Source organism: Alligator mississippiensis, chromosome 1 (assembly GCF_030867095.1).
Source record: "Alligator mississippiensis isolate rAllMis1 chromosome 1, rAllMis1, whole genome shotgun sequence".
NCBI classification, from domain to species: domain Eukaryota; kingdom Metazoa; phylum Chordata; order Crocodylia; family Alligatoridae; genus Alligator; species Alligator mississippiensis.
Genome location: NC_081824.1, coordinates 13,827,262 through 13,849,249, shown reverse-complemented (window position 1 = coordinate 13,849,249; position 21,988 = coordinate 13,827,262). Strand labels below are relative to the sequence as shown.

The 21,988-nt window shown below is 46.4% G+C and overlaps 1 protein-coding gene across 1 annotated transcript in view; it reads left to right on the top strand.

Annotated features, from left to right (window-relative positions):
* The first annotated feature begins 6,712 nt into the window (after positions 1-6,712).
* ADGRF5 (adhesion G protein-coupled receptor F5) overlaps positions 6,713-21,988 on the top strand; it is a 114,747-nt gene continuing 99,471 nt past the window's right edge. Inside the window, exon 1 of the mRNA XM_019480135.2 lies at positions 6,713-6,790. The gene's annotated coding sequence lies outside the window, so the exon portion shown is untranslated. The remainder of the gene's footprint in view (positions 6,791-21,988) is intronic.

Below are 21,988 nucleotides of genomic sequence, written 5' to 3'. Positions count from 1 at the left end.
TCCTCTTCATTCACAGAGCCCTATGCTCTTGAGGCTATCAGTGCTGCTGAATACCTACAGTCCGGATGGATTATGTCCCCTTGCTCACCTCAGATACCCTTATAATTTTAGTGGGACTGCTCATATGAATACCACCCTATGTGGTATGTAGAGCTGGGTCCATAGTTCAGGTTGATAAATGTGTAAGGTTGGATTAGGGAATGACTATGAAAATTTGGCATGGTTTTAGATGGCACAGCATGGGGGGCCTGGTGTAGCTCCAGGCAGAAGACAGGGTAGATATGCACCCTATAGACCAAGATATAGGCTATCTTATTTAATTGTCTATAGGGTGAATATTTATCTGACTTCTGACTAACATAGCAAATTACCTCTCTTGGCTCTAGGCAGCCAAAGACTGAACTTTGCTCCACAGGACAGGGCAACTGAAATACTCATAAAAATATGTATCCTCATAATACAAAAACTCTTTGCTGTGCTCAAATGAGCATTACAACTTCTGTGGTTAAATCTGTACATTACTGTGCCCAGACCTCCACGATGATTGGTTTTTTCCAGTACAAGGAAACCAGCAGGGTTGCAAAACAATGCCAGCATTTTCTCAATGCAGGAGGAAAGGGAAAAAAAGGCAAAGAAATATTGAACCTGGAATATGGCTAATGAAAGGGCTTAATAGGATTATTTACCTTTTATTTCTTAACTAGTAGATTATCTGTTGTGTACAAGACCAAATGAAAGAGCGATGGAGCAAGCTTCCTGGTTGTGTTTTCAATGCACTAGCTGCACTTGTGAACTACAGCAAATTTTCCCTTTGCAAAATATTTAGTAAAACAAGACAAACATTTTCCGTTAATATTTTTTTGAGGGAAAATTGTTTTTTTCTCCCAAGGGAGCTTTTTTAGCAGCAGCACCTGTCTGCTTTCTTCAGTGATTTTTTTTTTTAATTCTGCATTGGAAAAAAAAAATTCTGCCATTCTTTAGGTCCAGCCATTCGTTTTTAGTCCCAGTGTCTTCTGCTTTTGGACAAAAAGTGGAAAGTTTCCTTTGAAATATTTTTTTGTTTTCACTGATGCTTTACTGGAAAACTCCCATTTTCTGAGCAGCATCCTGATTAAACAAGGAGGATGATGGCTGTCACCTGAGACTCGAGAATGTCCCATTGCGTTCACCAAATTTCACAGCGCAAGAAAATTCAGACTCTGCTGCGTCCAAGCAAATGGCACTGTATGGACTTGCAGTGCTGGGCACTTACAGAGTGGTTGTGTTGGCTGGTTTTCACCAGCAGCAACATGAGCTCAACAGGATTATTAGTAGAGTACCAACAGACCTAGCCAAAGGGGAGAAAATTCAATCCCTTATGCAGCAGGACCTGTGCCCTCGTAGTTGAGAATTGCTGGCTTAGATGGTCAATGCTTTCTTCTTTTGAGATTTCAAATTCAAAACGTATTTGAAATTCTTTTCTTTTGCAAAAAATATTCTATATTTTGATGTTTTAGCCCAACTTTATTTATTTTATAGAAAGCATAGAGAAATACATCGTGAAGGGCTCCCTAGGTCATCTAGTCCAACCGCTCCTTTCTGAGGCAGGATCAACCCTATCCAAACTATCCTATACAAATCCACAGTCTAACTTCTTAGTAAAACTGCTATCCTGACACAATGCAAGACATGTATTTATTAAGACATTCATTTAGTTATTTTTTAAATTTGATTTATATGCCACCCTTCCTGAGATGGGCCTAGGGCAGCTTACAATAGGAGGACATAATACATTAACTTACAAAACAGGAGAAGCAACAAGAGAACAAAACAGCCTAAAAGGCAACTTTCCTGAACATAAAACAAAATCCCCTCCTAAACAATATCCCAGAATAGCTTTACTAAATGCTTCCCCACACTTACAGCATTCCTGAAAGATGTCCAGGCTTGGGCTCTGGTGGGCATCCAAAAGGGAAGCAGTCCCAGAGCTGAGGGGTCACCACTAAGAACAACTTTGCATGCATTTTGGTCAAGCAGACTTGGCATCGATGGTACTTAGGAGGTTGTTTTTGGCTGACCTTAGGGATAGCAGCAGAGCATAAGCACAAAAGTGGTCCATTAGGGACTTTGACTATGTAGGGCCCAAGCCATTTAGAGGTCTGTAGATCAAGACCGGCGCCTTGAATTTCACCCAGGAATCTATCAGGAGCCAGTGTGACTTCACACTGAAAAGTATGTCAAGTATGTCATCAGGGTTTCTAGTTAAAGGAAAGCTCTTCTCCCAAAGTCAGCAGCCCCCTTGGAGTCGCCCCTTCTCCAACAATCAGTTTTTGATGGGCATGTCTTCACAGTAGCATCTCTGAGCCCTGGCTGGGTTGTTTCCAAGCTGCCTTGCCCCCTCCTTTCGTATCTGTCTTCCAAATTTAGAACCATGATAGATTTTAAAGAACTTCTTGTTTCTTTTTCAGACTGTACTTCCCCACCCTCCTCTTGACTCTTTTTGATTCTCCCCTCTTCAATTTATAACCAGGCAAAATGGAACAAGGAAGTGAAAAACGGGAGGGACAACACCTGCTTCTGTTGAAAAACATTTAAAATGTGTGAAAAGGGGGGTAGGGGAGGATTCGGACACATTGACTAATTTGTCCTCTTATTCCAGCATCAAAGAATGAAACCAAATTAAAAGAAGGGGTAAGGAATGAGGACTTCCAACCGTAAAAATGGAGATGAAAAAACTGACTATTTTCAGTTTCTAAAACCCCAAACTTTCTTTAAGGTCAAAGCAAAGTGATTTTTTTCCATTTTATTCTAAACCGCATTCTTTCCTCGAAACAATGAGTATTTTTCTTTCACCCAAGAGTGAATTCATGTGAACAGCTTGGATTTCGTAAGTTTTCAAACAGGGAATGTTTCCCATGACATTTTCCACAGGAAGAAAATTCCTGTCAATTTGAGCAACCGCTGTGCTCCCTACAACATCCCGCCGTCCTTTCCTCCGCAGTCCTCCCTATTCCCTCATGGTTTTCTTTCCACATTTTCTTACTCTTCTACCTATCCCACTTCCTATCTCCCATTGGTGGTAGGACTCCCCTGAACTTTAAATAATCAAGGTGTTAGTCCTCGTTGTAAAGTCCAACATGACTTTACTGATAGGGACCAATCGATTAATGTATACGCAGAGAAAGCTTTGCAATGGTCAGGGTCAAGGGTAGATTTTTGCCTGTGCTGATACTGGAAATAGTTGAGGTCAGAAGGGTATAAGAAAGTGACTGATTTACAAATGTGCTCTTGATCATACTGTGTTTGTCATAAAGTCCTCCAGGAAAATTATTTTCTTTAACAGGCAGCATTGCTAACTCATGAATCAGCCCATGAAGCAGTGGAGGGTCAATCTTTTTGGCAGTCATGTCACAAATTATCTCTGCACCCTCCTCAAATGCCACTCCAATCCCCTTCCCCCGCCCGATGTGCTGCTCTGCTTCCTGCCATATCTGCCTTTGTGTTGCTTGTCCCCTCTCTGGTCCATCACATGCCACACATAGAAACTGCCCATGCCACTTGTGACACCTGTCCCACAAGTTGGCCACCTCTGCAATATAGGATGCCAGCTACTGGAGTCCCGTGATGTAAGGAGAATCTCATTTCTCATATAAAATCTCATTTCTCATATAAAAATAATGTCTCTGGCCCTATGACTTCAGGGAAAAACTTCAAAACATGATCAGCAGGGTCCCCTGGGAGGCCAGTCTGAGGGGGAAAGGAGTCCAAGAGAACTGGTTGTACTTTAAAGAAATCTTACTGAGGGCACAGGAACAACCCATCCCAATTTGCAGAAGAACACAAAAAGGAAGCTTACAAAAAGTGGAAGCTTGGACAGATGACTAGGGAGGAGTATAAGAATATTGGAAGGGGTGTGAAGGGTAACAAGAAGGGCTTCTCCAAGTGTGTTAGCAACAAGAGGAAGGTCAGAAAAAGTGTGAGTCCCTTACTGACTCTAGTGACAGATGATGAGGAAAAGGCTGAAGTGCTCAATGCCTTTTTTTACCTAGTTCTTCACAGGCAATGCCAGCTCCCAGACTACTGCACCGGGCAGCACAGTTTGGGGAGGAGGTGAGCTGCCTTCAGCGGTGAAACAGCAGGTTAGGCAGTCTTTAGAAAAGGTGGATGTGTACAAGTTCACAGGGCTGGATGCAATGCATCCAAGGGTGCTGAGGGAGTTGGCTGATGTGACTGCAGAGTCACTGGCCATTATCTTTGAAAACTCAGGGTGATCAGGGGAGGTCCCAGACAAATGGAAAAGGGCAAACATAGTGCCCATTTTTAAGAAAAGGAAAAAGGAGGATCCAAGGACCTACAGACCAATCAGCCTCACCTCAGTCCTTGGAAAAATCATGGAGCAGGTCCTCAAGGAATCCATTTTGAAGCACTTGGAGGAGAAGAAAGTGATCCAGAACAGTCAGCATGGATTCACCAAGGGCAAGTCATGCCTGACTAACTTAATTGTCTTATATGATGAGATGACTGGCTCTGTGGATATGTGGAAAGCAGTGGATGTGATATACCTTGACTTGAGTAAGGCTTTCGATATGGTCTCCCTCAGCAGTCTTGCAAGCAAGCTGCGGAACTATGGGTTGGATGAATGGACTGTGAGTTAGATAGAAAGCTGGCTGGATCATCAGGCTCAATGGGTAGTAATCAATGGCTTGAGGTCTAGCTGGCAGCCAGTATCAGCTAGAGTGCCAAGGAGGCTAACAGCATAATGGGCTGCATTAGTAGGAGCATTGCCAGCAGATTGAGATAAGTAATTATTCCCATCTATTCTGCATTGGTGAGTACAGGCTACATCTGGAGTACAGTGTCCAGTTTTGGCCCCTCCACTACAGAAAGGATGTGGATAAGTTGGGAGACTCCAGAAGAAGACAGTGAAAATGATTAGAGGGTTGAGGAATATGACTTACAAGGAGAAGCTGAGAGAAGTGGGCTTATTTAGTCTAGAGAAGAGCAGACTGAGAGGGGATTTAGTAGCAGCCTTCAACTACCTGAAGCAGGGTTCAAAAGAGGATGGAGCTAGACCAGGGGTGAGCAAAATATGGTCTGATCCGGCCCATGGAGGGACTTTGTCTCACCCGTGGTGAGTCCCTTGGTCCTGCCTGGTCTAGGCGCTGTCTGACCCATGGTACATCCCACCACCCCCTGGGTATGCAGTGGAGCTGGGGCAGCTCCACAGCTGGACTGCCTTTCTAACAGCCCCAGCCCCGTTGTACTGGCAGGGACCTGCCCACACAGTCCCAACCTCAACCTACCCTGTGCCCACTCCAGATTTGCCCATCCACACTGAGCAGCAGAAGCTGCTGCTTGGTGCGGGGCAATAGCAGCCCCTCCCTTCACCGCTGCTAGGCCCCTCTTGTGCAGCTGCCCAGTGTCCAAGACTGGGTTTCCTTGTGGCTTCTCTGTGCTGCCATTGCTGTCCCAGTGGGTGGCCCAGAGTCAGTGATGATGGCAGTGGAGAGGAGCCACAGGGCAGCCCAGGTGCAGGATCTGGGTGGCTGCAGCAAGAAGGGCCTGGCAGCAGTGAGGGGGCCATTTTTCCCCCACACCAAGCAGCAGCTTCTTCTCAGCCACTGCCTCTGCTGCCATTACTTAGCATGGGTGTGTGGTCCAGAGCAGGTGTGTGGCAGGCCAGGGCTGGGGCTGTGCGAACAGGTCCCAGCTGGTCTGCTCCAGCCAGGGCAAGTCCAGAGCAGGCATGGCATGGGCCGTGGTTGGGGCTGGTGGGGACGAGCCACAGGGTGCATGAGCTCTGGGCTGTTACGGGGGGGGGGAGGGTGCTGACCGGCCCACAGCTGCTCCCCAGAACTGCCTATATGGCCCGTGGGCCCAGACAATTGCCTGCCTCTAAGCTAGATTGTTCTCCATGTTGACAGATGACAGAAAAAGGAGCAATGGTCTCAAGTTGCAGCAAGGGAGGTTTAGTTTGGATATTAGTAAAAACTTTCTCACCAGGAGGGTGGTGAAGCACTAGAATGGGTAACACAGAGATGTGATGGAAGCCCCATCCTTGGAGGTTTTTAAGGCCTGGCAAGACAAAGCCCTGGCTGGAATAATCTAGCTGGGGACAGTCCTACTCCTGAGGTCTCTGCCAACCCTAATTTTCTATGATTCTATGACCAGAGCGCAGCCCAAAGGCTCAGAAACCAGAATACAAGGTATTACCAAGGTATTGCTTTTCCCTTAATATTTCATTGATTTGGGGTCCCGCTAAGCTTTTGGTGGGGGAGAGAAGAGGGCTTCACTAAAGGTTTTTATATAATCAATGGCAGCAGTACTTCAATGGATACCCTCCTGCCTGGTGCTGAGCTTCCTTGCTGTCTAGTTAAATCAGTGGGCCTTGCTGTCTAGTTAAATCAGTGGGAACCAGGAACCCTGGGAACCAAGTCCCAGGCACAGTTCAAGCAATCTGCAGCGTATCGGGGCCATAGGGAGAGCCGGAAGTGTCTGAAGCAAATGGTTCTACTTATTCAGAGATGAAAGAGAGAAATTCCTTCCTCTAAGCCCTGTGGGTAATACAGTGGTTTGTAAAGCAGTTAGTGATCCGGTATTTCTATCAACAGAGCGGGAAATGTGGGAAGCTGTGCCAAGTGGGCTAAGACTGCTCAGTACTGCAGTGTTAATCCCTCCTCTCTGTGGCTCTGCCTCTACTCTTGATTTCCAGGACAAAAACTGTCCTGAAAAAAAAAGAAAGCCTCAGGCCCTCGTGATGAGCAGTAGTGGAAGAGGGAAGAGCTCAGCACCTCACTGGAGCAGGACCTGGGTGAGTGGGGATGGGGGGAATTTATGGAAAAAACCCTTTTCATTGGACAAGGAGAAGTAATTGTTTCACCCTAGGAATTATCTATGTTAGTGAGGACTCGCCAGCCTCTTAGGGCAGGACTCCATTTCACGTAGTGGACAACCAAAGTGCAGCTTACAACCAACTCTGAGTTGCCTGAGTAAAGTGCAGGAGCGATCCTGTTACCGTCTCAGGACAGATATCAATGGGCTTGCCCCCTGGAGATGAGCAGACATCTCCCCGTTCCTACAAAATATCCTTTTTATCCCCTGAGGGAGTAAATCACCCCTGCACTTCAGTTGGGTAACCCAGAGCTGGTTGTGAGCTGCACTTTGGTCATCCACTGCTGAAATAGAAATCTACCCCTCAGGAAGATGCAGCTTATACCAAGAAAAAGTTGTTTTGCCAGGATAACGTATATCGGTTTCTAAATATAATAACCTATATCAGCTAAAGGCCTTTTTTGTGTGAATAGCTATGACTACACTGAGGTTTTTGCTAGCACAGCTATGGCAGTTTCTTCTTTTCGCATTCCCAAACATGGTATTTAAACCTAGAAGAGTAGAGCAGGCCTAGGAAATACATCTTGGCAGTAGGGCTGTGCAAGTCTCCAGACCGTGCTTCGGATCCGGAGAAGCTTCATAAGCTTCAGCGTCTGAAGCAGCATGTCCAGATCAAAGCACTGACTTCTTTAGGCTTTCCAAAAAGAGGTTTGGAGCTTTTGAAGTGCTTTGGAAAAGCTTCGGAGCCGCCTCGGAGATCTGGCCATAGGTTATAATGGGGAATCAATGAAATATCTATAGCTTTGTTGTTTTTTCTCTGATTTGGATGCAATTTTCAGGGATGATAGCGTCTCCTGAGAGCATAAAGCCTGCCAAGTTTCAGGAAGATGGGTCCAGGGGCTCGGGGGCAACCACCTCAAGCTGCTGACAGGCAAAACTGGTGACACTGATGACCCTGTGTGTGTTAAGATGCAGTGGGTTGAAAACTGCAGAGGTGGTGGCCCCTGCTGAGGCCACAAAGCATGCCAGCTGTTGAGGAGATGGGTGCAGGGCTTCTGGGTTCTGGGGCCCTGCACCTCTAGGTGCTGACAGACAAAACTCGTGACATGGGTGACCCTGTGTGTGTTAAGGCGCAGCAGGGTCAAAGCTGCAGGGATGGTAGCCCCTGCTGCAGCCATGAAGCCTGCCAGCTGTTGAGGAGATCAGTGCAAGGGGGCTCTGGAGCCCTGCACCTCTGGCTGCTGACAAGCAAAACTCGTGACACGGGTGCTGCAGGCCTGGCTGCTAAACTACAGTGTTACCAGTTATCAATCAATCATAATTCACTCAGGGACCAGCTCAATACACAGTACCTAGCTAATGTAGCCAGTTAATTAGCAACAATTAACACCTGCAAAACCAGAGACTAAGGAAAGGAAAGAATCAATACAGACAATCAACTGCCTCAAGACAGAGACAGTCAGTTGAACAAGCACCCGTGTCATGAGTTTTGTCCGTCAGCAGCTAGGGGTGCAGGGCCCCAGAACTCCCCTGCACCTACCCCTTGACAGCTGGCAGCTTCATGGCCGCAGCAGGGGCCACCAAACCTGCACCTTTCACCCTGCTGCGCCTTAACACACACAGTGTCACCCATGTCACAAGTTTTGCTTGTCCACAGCTTGAGGTGCAGTTTCCCCCAAACCCCTGCACTTATCTCCTTGAAACTTGGCAGGCTTCATGGCCTTAGCAAAGGCCATGACCCCTGCAGTTTTCACCCTGCTGCGCTTTAACACACACAGGGTTATCTATGTCCCAAGTTTTGCCTGTCAGCAGCTTGAGGTGCAGTTCCCCCCCAACCCCCTGCACTGATCTTCTTGAAACTTGGCAGGATTTGTTTCCTCACCAGGAGCCACCACCCATGCAGTTTTCACCCCACTGTGGTGTAACGCATACACATGACATGAGTTTTGCTTTCAAGAATTTGGGGTGGAGTTCCCCCCAAAACCCTGCTCCTATCTCTTTGAAACATGGGAAGCTTAGTGGCCTCTGCAGGGGCCACCATCTCTGCACTTTTCACCCCCTTGTGATGTAACATAGACACATGACACGAGTTTTGCTTTCAAGAATTTGGGGTGCAGTTTCCCCCAAGCCCCTGCACCGATCTTCTTGAAACTTGGAATATTTCATTCTCTCAGAAGTGGCTACCACCTCTGCAAGTTTAATCGAAATAAGACAAAAACAACAAAGTTATAGATAGTCCATTGATTCTCCGTTATACCCTATGGCCGGATATCTGAGGCGGCTCTGAAGCTTCAGAGCCACTTTGGTCGGATCAAAGTGGGAACCTGGTCCAGAGCTCCAGATAGGATCCCTGGCATCTGAAGTGGCCAAATCCAAAGCTGGATTGAATAGCTGCCTACTCGCACAGGTCTACTTGGCAGCTACATGCTTGCAGCAGGAACGTTAACTGGTAAACAACCAGTACAGGAAAGAGAGAAAGTACAAAGGCAGCAGTAGCAAATAGTAATCACTGTTTGCTCAGACTGACCTCTGCCTGTGTCTGGGAATTTGGGAAGAGCACAAGGCATCTGTGCTAGAACTGGGTACATGTTTTCTGATGAGTTTTTTATGCTGAGAAGTGTTGTTTTTTTTACTGAGCATTTGTCTCTGCTGAGAGTTTTCGGTGGGGTTTTTAGTAGAAAGTATCAATTCGTCAAATATCAAATGTTTTGTGGAAATGTGCTGGCTCCCCCAAACTTGACAGCCACAGACAGGCTCTGCTAGAAATCTGTCCATTTGCTTTCTGCGGTTCCAGGGAGGTGGACTCCTGGGGCTTTCTAGATATGTGGCCCTGGACAGGGTCCTGGATCTCCAGCAGGTGCACTGGGAAACCCTGAGAAGTCAAACTCATGGGAGGGTCTCAAGGTTTCCAGGGACTATGCTGTGCATTGGTTTCTAAGCTCGGATGCTCCTGGCTCCACTGAGAAGCTCCTGGCTCTTAGGATGGCAGGCTTTCAGCTCCCCATCACTCCAGCTGATAGCACGGTGGGAGCCACGGTGAGCTGGGTGCTTCAGAGCTGGCGTCACAAGGTTCATTCCATTTCAAACTTTTCAAAACCAAGGCCCATCTCCAACTCCTCTTCTAAACAAGAAAGCAGCATTTATGCATGAATGTTAGCTGATAAGTAACATTTTGGGTCTTTTATGTGGCTTTTAAATCCCACTCCCTTCAGAAGGTGCATAACTCTGTGTAAGTCTCAATAAATGAAGGAGCACCTTCCCAACTCTTGGTCTGATACACTACGGGTCAGTGCTGTAACTTTTAGGCTACTGGGACAAAAGGTGGGAGGGACCTTCTTTGGTTCTTCCCCCTCCCCTGACATCAAATAGTCAGTGTTTCATAGAGTTCATAGGCATTGGGGCTGGAAGGGATCTTGGAAGATCATCGAGTCCAGTCCCCTGCCTCAGGGGCAGGAAGTCAGCTAGGGTCAAAGGATCCCAGCAAAACAGTTGACAATTGAATAGACACCATTAGTCATGGTTTCTATTCAGATAACTTTTCAGGAACTTACATGGAGCTTACAAGCCTTCCTGGAAAAGTAGGATCATAACAGAGCACAAACCACTGGAGCAATTTGCCTTTCAAAAGGCAAAGCAAGGAGAACTATGGGGAACAGAATGTAAAATGTGTAAGGGGCTCTAAATGCCACTTAGATGCAGCTACCTTTACATATTTAGATGCAGCTACCTTTAAATTTTACCTTTGGATATCTCTAGATGTCTAAAGGGGAGGTGGATTTGGGGAGTAAATGTTCAAATTATTGTCAAGCCTTTTTGGGGGGGAATAAAGGGTGGGGGGAGGTGTAGGAGGGGGAGCTATTTCCCCTTCATAAGAACTTTCAAAAATTCTAATTTTGAAATAGAGCATTTCAAAATATGTAACTAACTATCGCCTCACCAGGTACCGCCTCATAGGCTGTGATACAGGATACATCGGCTATATGGCAAAAGTCATGTCGACACATGGTGCCCAGCTCTGCTGCACAGCAGGGCTGTGTGAAACGGCACCGTTCTGTTTCGACTTGCGTTTTGATGGAACGGCATTTTGTTTTGAACTTTGTTTCCATTCAAAACTGCTGTTCCGTTTCGTTTCATTGAAACAGTTTTGCTGTTTCAACGCTATTTCGACATTTCGCCCATAGGCTATAATGGGGAAGCTCAAAACAGCCTATAACTTTGTCAGTTCTGGCCTGATTTAGATGAAACCAGCAGGAATGGTAGCTCATTCTGAGGGCATGAAGCCTGCCAAGTTTCAAGGAGATCAGTGCAGGAGTTTCAGGGAAACTGCACCCCAAGCTGTGGACAAGCAAAACTCGTGACATGAGTGACAGTGTGTGTGTTAAGGTGTAGCAAGGTAAAAGCTGCAGGGATGGTAGCCCCTGCTGAGGCCACAAAGCCTGCCAGCTGTTGAGGAGATAGGTGCAGGGGGGTTCTGGGGCCCTGCACCTCTGGCTGCTGACAGGCAAAACTCGTGACATGAGTGCTTGTGGGACCGTGTCTGTCTTGGGGCACAGAGGGGTGAAAACTGCAGGCCTGCTAGGCCCTGCTGTGGCCATGAAGCCTGCCAGATGTCAAGGAGATCGGTGCAGGGGGAGTCTGGGTTCTGGGGCCCTGCATCTCTAGCTGCTGACAGGCAAAACTCGTGACATGGGTGGGTGACACGGTGTGTGTGTTAAGGTGCACCCTCACTCTACTCACACCAAGGCACAAAGCAGGGCAGTTCAAACAATGCTGCCGCCTTTGCAGGTTTTTCATCCCTCCCCCAGAGCACTGGGATTCAAAGGGACCTCAGGGAAGGGTGACAGTCACTGGCCAGCTACACAGTCAGTAACGAGAGCTCTCCTTCCCCCCACCCCCTTCCCCCTCCCTATCCTTACTTTAGTTTCTGTTTCCCTGCAGGCAAGCCCAGCTTGAGCTTTGAAACTCGAAACGTTTCGAAAATTTCAAAACGTTTCAACTTTCCTCGTTTAATTTCAAGGCTGTTTTGAAGCTCTCTGTTTCATTTCGATTTTGCTGTTTCAAGCTCAAAATGAGTCAAAACAGCAGTGAAACAAAACTGCTGGAGAAATTTCGCACCACCCTACTGCAAGTAGTAAGTCATTCAGATCAATTCCGGTCACTGTCTGGGAAAGCTACTGCATGAAGGTGTCATGTACCACTTACCTTGATTTCATCTTGGAATAGCCATTTGCTCAGTGCAAACCAGCTCTTCCACCTTTAATCCAGGTAGTCTAACAGCACCCACTGTAGGCAGCCAGCCTGAAAAAGCTGCTTGCATGTCCACTCTTTACTATGGAGAAAAGTTACTCCAGAGTCACATCCTGGGTAAATTCCTCCATAGGAAATTGTGTTACTCATAGATCTATGGTCTCAAAGAAGAGGAGCCCAAAGACAAGGGCAGTTTTATTCACTATCAACTCTCATTCCAAGCATGAGTGGTGGCTTTGAGTATCAGGCTCCATCAAGTAGTCCATGGGCATGATTCTGCTCTTATTTGCCCCACTGGTGCCAATGGAATTACACTGGCACAAAACTGGTATGAGTAGGAAAAGAATTGGCCCTAATGTTTGGATACTGCAGAGACCTCTCTCATAGACTACAGCCAGCAATTTTTCAGCAGATCCTGTTGAGCCTACGCCCTAATTGGGGATCAGGTTTTTATTTGCATGTACACAGTACATTGTTGATATTTTACTTTCATTTTTTGTGCTCATTTCCAAAGCAGAAAATTCTGTGTTACACTAATAAAATGGCCAGGTGCTCTGTTTAATAAATGCCCAACTACATCAAGGTCACAGGCTATAAATGATATTTTCAGGATACATTAATTTGATATGATAGTAGAGTTATGAAGGCTTGTGTTTTCTTTGGATGGCTTTGGGGATGAGAAATAGGAGATTTTCATTTCTGTGGTTTCTATGATTGGGTTTTCTATAATGGAGGGTTGGACCAGAAGATCTTTGAGGACCTTTCCTTTCCTTTCTATCATTCGATGAAAACCCTACCAGGTTTCCAGTCAGTTATAGATGCAAGATCTTAATGCCTGTAATAAGAAAACTAGCAAGAAAGAGGATGCAAAATATCATACACCTTGCAGAATCAGGGACTTACTTTGTAGCATGTACTAGGACAGCTGCATCCCTAGTGACCCACTGGAATAGATCCACTGCTGCTGTAGAATATGTGGAGTTACGACAGCCTATGCCAGCTGGGGATTGGTCCGTTAACTTCAGTGCCCATGGGCAGAAGTCTGTAAACACTTCTGTATGCAGCTAGCAATAGAATAGTTCGAAGCCCAAACCTCTACGTTTCCAGCTTTATCTTATATGTGTAGGTAGGTCCATACACACACACACACACACTCACACACAGCATAAGTAAAGGAGAAAAGAAGAGAAGGCCAATATGTTTTTTCCTCTGGTGCTTGCCTCTCACCCCTGAGCCCTAACGCGATTTACTCTTGCCAATCTCTGTAGCTTTGAAACGCTTAAATAACTCTTTTGTCCTCTGGCCCTATTCTAACTCCTCCCTATGCACTTCCTGGTTGTGAACAAGACCAGAGATTTCAAAACATGCGAGCAGCTGTTTTTGTGCAGTTTCCTGCCCAACCAGATAGGGAGCATACCACAATTCTCATGCAGGAGCCAAAACTCCAGTGCCCTGTCCATGACCAGCTCCCAAGCATCCTCCCTCCCTTCTGTTGACTCTCTTCTCAGAGCCAAATAGACCTGTTATCAAATCAGTGCACCATTGATCTGTGCTCAACAGGCAGGGCGCTAAATCCAAAAGGAACTTGGACTCACAACACCTCCATTTCAGGCACCCAACTGCCCAGTAGAATTCACAGCCCTAAATTAAGATCCCACGTTAGAACAGAACAGGTGCGTCTACACGTTCATTAATGTGCTTTTGCTACTGAGCATTAAATTTAGTACTTCTAATGTGAGGTACTAACTAAATGCTCATTAGGCTTCCCTAATGCACAGTTGCGAAAGCACACACTTTTTTTAGTGACACTTGATGCACAGTAGCTTAATTTTACTGTGCATTAGTGTGTTAGCACAGTTTTTGCTGTGATGCTCTAATGCACAGTAAAATAGGCTATTGTGCATTAAAGCGCATATGTGGAAGTGCCCAGGAAAAATTACATGCCTAAGACCGGACTCACTAAGGAGAGAGCCATCCAAGCTAGCCAGCAGAAACGCCAAGGAGGGTTAAGCCCCACTTAATTGTATTATGTGCCCAATTCTAGTGCTGCAGTGAATTCTTTTTTGGCATCAGGCACCTAAGCCAGCTTAGACCTTTCTCATAAGGAGAGACCAACTCCTCCACATATGACATCCAATAGCTCCATGTTTATAGCCTTCACCTGGGAGGAGGGAGACCAGTTTCCAAATTCCCAGTCTGCCAGAGTTGAAGAAGGGATTTGAACTCAGGTCTCCAACACCCTGGAAGAGGGCTCTTACTATTTTATAGCAATAGAAAGAGATAGTTAGCCATGTTAGTCTGATTTCAGGCGAAGGCAGGACTAAATGGCACCTTGGGACTGGTTAAGTATTTACTGGGCAAGACAGGAGACTGTGGCCTGGTGGTTAGAGCACTGTGCCGGGCTTTCAGGAATCATGTTTAAATCCTTATTCCATAAATATTTAACACCTAATGGAACCACCTCATGAAGAGAAATTGTAAGAAACTTCTCGAAGTGCCTAACAGTAGGGAATTGATGGTGCTATGGGGTAGACCAGAGTTTAAGATCTTGATCTAAATGAGGCAGAGAGAATACCCTAAGCACCAGGCTGTGGAGAGACATCCCAGACCAGCCTGAGAACACTTTTCCCTGGCTATTCTTTGTGCAAAGCTCAGTCCATAAGGCATAGGCAGAGGCATACCTGTCTCCCCATCCTGCTAGCTGTGAACCAGGAGTCCAAGTGGCTCTGTGCTTCCAGGACTTGCACGGTTGCACACATGCCCAGAAGCAGAACCTTAGAGCTTGTCTGCTCTGCGTCTCTGGCATCCCCTGGGAGGGACACTGCCAAGCATCCCTCACCCACCTGCTAACCCAGAAATGGACAGTGAAGCTGCTCTAGGGACATCCCCAGCACCCAGTCTCAAACACATCAGAGACCTAGATCTCGAGAGCAGTGATTCCTGTAGTGCCTTCACCACTGCACTTCCCAGTTTGGCATCTGCAAGCAGAGGTGGGTAGGTGATCCATGTTCTGAGATACCCCTCCCCTTTACCCAGAGCAAGATGAAGTCATGATGCAGATGTACCCTTTGGGGCCTAGATGTTAAGATGCCTAAAAGGTTAGGCAGCACCTAAACAGGGGTTTTGAGGATCTAAACATTGGCCTTCAGGTACATACAGTGGCATTTAGGCACCTAAGTCCCTTTGTGGCTTTAGCCCATGGATTCTACTCCTGGGCCTGGAAATGGCTTGCTGCACAGCAGTGAGTGAATCATGTCTCTCACTACTGCAATCAGTCCACCTGCAAAACCAAGGTCATGGTATTCAGTTGCCTCTGACAAGCACTTGAGACTCTCTGATGGGAAGGATCCTGAGAACTAGAGTCTAATGCATCCACTTGAAAAAAAAACACCCCACAAGGATGCGAGTAGGAGATACCTGCTCAAAGCAATCAGAAAGCTATTCAGAGATACTTCCTTCGATTATGGTTGCATTTATTGCCACTCAGCTGCTCCCAAGATAAGAAGTACAACCTCATCAAACTTGCCTGAATGATGAACCTGTTGCTCATACCAGAGGGGTTGAAATCAGTGGTTTTGCTGCATATGCCACTGTGTTGATTTTGTCTTGAGAGAAGATAGCATTGACAAAGAAAGCTTGCATCTTATTGTTACTGAGGTCTCCAAGCCAGTCATTACAACTTTTATGTTCACTCTTATTTCATCCTTTTCACGGCTGCCTTGACTGGGTTCAGTTTTGCTCACAGGAAAATATTTGATTTTAATACATGTAGGAGCACTTCTGCTCTTTGGGATGGAAATGCATCTCCAAAGCTACTTGCTAGCACCCTTCTGTAGTGCTGCTGGCTTATACTACACCAGTGGTTCTCAACCTTTTTAGTCTCAAGGCACCCCTCCTTAGATTCAAGGCACCTCTTGTTAGACTTGAGGCACCCCTTGGAAAATACCAGCTCTTCGTTGCCACTCATTTTTGGACTACAGAAAAAATAGAGCAATCCTTCTGTTGCAAAGAGCTCAGAAAGCCCACAGCAGGTTTGCATGCTTTTAACACCCTGCATTCCTATTTGAAATCTCTGGGTCTATCTTGCAAATCGTTGTTACACACCTAGCAGTGCTAATGGTGTGAACCACCCTTGAAAGGCTCTCAAGGGATTCTGGCTGAGAAGTACTGCACTACACAGTGCTTATAGGGGCTGACCCTGAAACTTGTTGAGCTACTGCAACTCCCTGTGACTTGGATGCAAGTAGCAGGCACCTGGCACCAATCAGGAACAAACCAATGGGACAATGACTGAACAACATTAAGGGACAATGTATCCTCCAGTGACACCTCTCAGTATGATTGCTCCAGTGTAACCAAGGATGGAAGTTGGCCAGACACATCCAGACAAGTGCAGACATGTGGTATGTGGTGCCGCATACCACACATGTTGCCCATGCAGGCATTGCCTGCACTGCAAATTAGCAGCGCACGGGTGGGGGTTGACCCTGGAAGATCCTGGGGTCAAAAAACCTGCACCTAAAAAAGTGGGGTGGTGTACATGGCAGCAGCATGCGCCGACCAAAACTGGAGCCTGGCCAGTCAGAGCCATACTCCAGCCGCTGGCCAGGGTCCCCGCTGCAGAATTTCCACGGCTGCAGCTGCTGGAGGCGCTCAGGACCCCAGGTAAGACTGCTGGGGCCAGCACAGATGCTGGTTCCAGCCTCCCCTACTCTGCCTGCGGCAACGTGCCGTGTACCAGGGTATGTGTGGCACAGGTGTTCCCCAAGGACAAGCAGCAACGGTCTACATTGGGCCACTGCTGTTTGTCCCCAGGGAAAACACATGCTCCTGCTCATGGGGACGCAGCCAAGAGCTGCAAACAGAGCTGTACGCAACTTTAATAAACACCCACCCACAAGTGTCACTTCTGGTTAAATTGCTTTGCAAAGGATGTGCTTAGTCAAAGCTGTTCCAAAACCACAGAGCCAGGCTGCAATCTCCTCTGTGCACAGTGTAAATCCGCAATGACTCTGTCAAAAGGTTAACCCAGGGGCAGGAGAAAGCAGGATTCAGTTTCAAAACATTGTGCTAAGATTTTGCTCCAATCCTCTTGGCGGGGAAATATTATTACAGGTAAAGTTTTCAAGTGTGCCTAAAGGCCATATTTTTAAAGCTACACAACAACTTCATTATAATGAGCCTTGTCTATAGCAAACCCTATATTTAAACAATCCTGACAGCTGGAACCTATTTATTATTATTATTATTATTATTATTAAGAAAATTGCCTAACCCTGGTATAGCAAGAACCTCTGTTAGTGGACTTTGCTCCCTGTCCTGTCAGGGTTGTACTCTCCTTAGGTGCCTAAACGTGCATAAAGATGCCTATAGGGACACACAAAATGGCCTAGAGAACAGGTTCTCAGCCTTCTTAGACTTGAGGCACCCCTGGATAGATGCTGGGCACCCCTCAGACACTGCCAGCTTTTAGTTTTCACTTTTTCTTTTGCTACACTAAAATAGCAGAGTGATTCCTTTGCTGCAAAGAGCTCAGAAAGAGCACAGCAGGTTACAGTGTTTATAACCAACCCTATGGAGTCATACATGAAATCTAAGGTTTCTTTTCTGAATCATGTCTGCAGACCTCACAGTGTTAACACTGCATGGCACCCTTGAAAGGGTTTCAAGGCACCTAAGGGTGCTGTGGCACCCTGGTTGAAAATCACTGGTGTAAAGCAATGTCTTAAAAGGTGCTGCCCTGCAGCTTAGTGAATCCAGCTGTGCGCTGGTTCTCAGGCTCCCCATAAAATGTGCTGCCATGCTGGGTGCTGAAGGCACGGATCCACCAAAACCAGCTAAGCAGGGAGGCCAAGATGCAAATCAGATGGAAAAGGGCCAGGCTTAGGTGCCAACTTTTCCATTCCAGCCACAGACAGTGCTGCATCCCACCCAGAGTCTTGAGTGATGGACATATTTCTCACTGAGGGACCCAAGGCAAGTCAGATGCTTAGGCAAACCATGCCCAGTCTTTTTAGCTGCAACACCCTCCCTGTAACCCCAAGCCCAAAGAGACGGTACCTCTCTCTACCAACCAAGTAGCCAATATCACTTGTTAGCACAGAAATCGTTGATGTAGGATACCCAGGTGCAGATCCCTTCTCTGCTTTATCTGGAGCTAGGACCCAAACCTATTTCCTCTCCTATTTCCAGCGGAGTGCCTTAATCACCACACCATTGAACCAGGGTCCTGTCATTTCTGCCAAGTGGTCTACACCCGTGGAGCCAGATGAGCAGCCTGGGACTAGTCCATGGGCCAGATCAGGAGCGTGGGTCCACATCATTTGTCCCACAGGACTGGAATTGGGCAGCAGTAGCATTCATTGCTGTGGCTCTGGAAACCTCTCCTCCCATGGCCCAGTCTCCAGCCCCACAGGCCAGATGATGCAGCTCCATGCTCCGCAACCAGCCTGTGGGACTCCCCACTGGCCCACAAATTTGGTGCTGGGATAACAGGGGCCAGCATTAATTTCCACAGCTCTCAGAGCCACGGCAATTAATCATAGGGGAGTGGCCCACCAAAGCTTTGCTGCTGTTCTCTGCATAGTTTCTGACCACAAATCACTCACCATAACACCCTCCTAGGAAAGAAGCACTTAGGATTCCCTTAGAACAGCAATTCTTAACCAGAGTGCCATGACAATACTAACACTGTTTATTTTGCAAACACTACACGCAATTTGTAAGAGAAACCCAAGGATTTCAAATAGATATCCATAGTGTCAAAAACATTTTGACCTGGTGTGTTTTTTTTGAGGGGTTTTTTTTGCAATAAACACATTACTCTATTATTTTTCTGCAGCCAGAAAAGCAAGTGAAAGCTAAGAGCTGGCATTTTCTGATGAGTGCCTTGAGTCTCAGGAGGGGTGCCGGAAATCTAAAAGGTTGAGATTTTCTTTTAACATGTCATCCCAAATCCAATAACCAATTAAATTCCAAATCCAAAATACCTACGCTTAATATCCACATTTATCAGCATCCACATCTCATATTTTCTACTGGGTTGGCAACCTACATGGAAGCCTCAGTCCTACAGGCCTCAAAATTCAGATCCCTCCCGCCCCCCGGCATTTAATATTAGCTAGACCATGAATATTATTTCAATCCAAAACCAATTAAATTCCAAATCCCAAATATGCTACAGCCCATTAAATTCCAAAGCCAAAATGCCTAAGCTCAGTATCAATGTCTATCAATATCCAATCAATAACCAATACTTTCTACCGGACCATAATGCTACACGCAAGTCTCAGGCGCACACATCTGGGAATTCACATCCAACCCCCCACCGCGCTTGATCTTAACCAAAGAACCTAAGAAGCCTTCTGGTTGCTGCTGCTGCAAAAAGAAAAGAAATGAAAAAGGAAAAAGGGTAGCTCTGCCACATCCCAACAATATCCAGGATGATCCCAAGTTATACTGACTTCCCAAGTGTGACTAAGAGGATTGTGGTAAGCAGTCTATGCAATGGTAATACTTCCCCCTTTTCATCAATAGCAGAGTGGTGATTTCTCCCTTTTCTGGAGTTTCCAGCTATTTAAGGTTGGTTTGCTCAAAACATCTCTAGGATGTGAAACAGGCTACCAAAGGGAATACAATGAAGCCAAAAGAGTAAGGCTTTTGTTTCTGAGAACTCATACCCATTTGTAAAGACCAGCTGTGAACCACATAGAAAAAGCACCTTTCCAGGAACATGGTACTTAAGACAAAGGTCCCTTTTTCTCCAGAAGAGATTATTTTTCTTTCTTCGTTGGTGTGAATGAGGAAGTGAGTAGTTGTGTGAATGAGCCAGTTCTCACTCTCTCTGCTGGCCAGAATACATAAAACTCTCATTCTCACTTCCTTTCTCCTGGGGTGGGTAATTGTAGTAATTGTTTAGATGCATCCATGCTCTTGCCTCAGATATGGCCTCTGTTTTTATTAATTCTTATTATAGTAGGTTGATTAATGTTTGGAGGAAAAGCATGAATAGCAAAGAGTTATGAGATTGGCAGTTTGCTTGTTTTTCCCAACTCTTTACAAGTCCAAACCAGAAGCTCCTTAAGAAAAATATATTCTTCTCTCCCATACAACAAATGCAAACTCACAATCTAAGTCTATACATAACCCATTCAACCATGTACATACAAGCAAATGCTAAATGCCAATCAGAGGTGCATAGATTATCCTCATTCTGATAGAACAATAGAAATGAGGGTTGGAGGGGCCCTTAGGTGGTCACATCTAGTCCAACCCCTGCTCAAAGCAGGACCAGCCCCAACTAGATCATCCCAGCCAAAGCTTTGTCTAGCCGGGTTTTGAAAAACTCTAAGGATGGAGCTTCTACCACCTCTCTGGGTAACCTCTTCCAATGCTTTACTACCCTCCTGGTGAGAAAATTCCTCCTAATATCTAACCTAAACTTCCCTTGTGGCAACTTGAGATCATTGCTCCTTGCTCTGTCATCTGTCACCACTGAGAACAGTTCAGCTCCATACTCTTTCAAACCCCCTTTCAGGTGGGTGAAGGCTGCTATTAAAACCTCCCTCAGTCCTCTCTTCTTTAGACTAAATAAACCCAGTTCCCTCTGTCTTTCCTGATAAGTCATGTCCCCCAGCCCCTGAACCATTTTTGTTTGCCTCTGCTGAACCCTCTCCAATTTGTCCACATCCTTTCTGTAGTGGGTGGCTCAAAATTGAACACAGTACTCCAGATGTGGCCTCAGCAGTGCTGAATAGAGGGGAAGAATCACTTCGCTGGACCTCATGGCAACACACCTGCCAATGCCCAATATGCCATTAGCCGTCTCGGCAACAAGAGCACACTGCTGGCTCATATTCAGCTTATTTTCCACAGTAACCCCCAGGTCCTTTTCTGCAGAGCTGCTGCCCAGCCGGTCATCCCCAGCCTGTCCCGGTGCATGGGATTGATCTGTCCTAAGTGCAGGACTTTGCACTTGTCCTTCTTGAACCTCATGAGATTCCTTTTGGTCCAATCCTCTAATTTGTCTACGTCTCTCTGAATCCCAGCCCTACCCTCCAGCATATCTATTACACTGCACAACTTGGTGTCATCTGCACACTTGCTGAGGATGCCATCTTCCAGGTCGTAGATGAAGATATTGAACAAAACCAGCCCCAGGACTGACCCCTAGGGCACTCCATTTGACACTGGCTGGACATCAAGCCATTGATTTCTACTCCCTGAGTCCAATGCTCCAGCCAGTTTTCTATCCACCTTACAGTCCTTTCATTCAGCCCATACTTCCTTAGCTTCTCTGCGAGAATGCTGTGGGAGATCGTACCAAAAGTCTTGCTAAAATTAAGGTATAGTGTGTCCACCAGTCTTCCCGCATCCACAGAGCCAGTCATCTCATCATAGAAGGCAATCAGGTTGGTCAGGCATGACTTGCCCCTGGTGAATCCATGCTGACTGCTCCTAATCACCTTCTTCTTCTCCAAGTGCTTAGAAATGGATTCCTTGAGGATCTTCTCCATGATTTTTCCAGGGACTAAGGTGAGGCTGACTGGTCTGTAGTTCCCCAAATCCTCCTTCTTCCCTTTCTTAAATATGGGCACTATGTTTGCCCTTTTCCAATCATCCAGGACCTCTCTTAATCACCATGAGTTGTCAAAGATTATGGCCGTAGGCTCTGCAATCACATCAGGCACTCCCTCAGCACCCTCGGGTGCATCCCATCCAGCCCTATGGACTTGTCCATGTCCAGCTTGTCTAAGTAGTGCCTAACCTGTTCTTTCAGCATAATAGTATTTGTGCAGCTCACTGTGTCTAATATATTTATCCTCACAACATTCCTGTATGGTACGGAGGTCATCAGGCAGCATTTTACCTATGGAAAACTAAGGCACAGATGCCAAGGCTTGATCCTTCCCCTACCTGGCAGTTAGGTAGC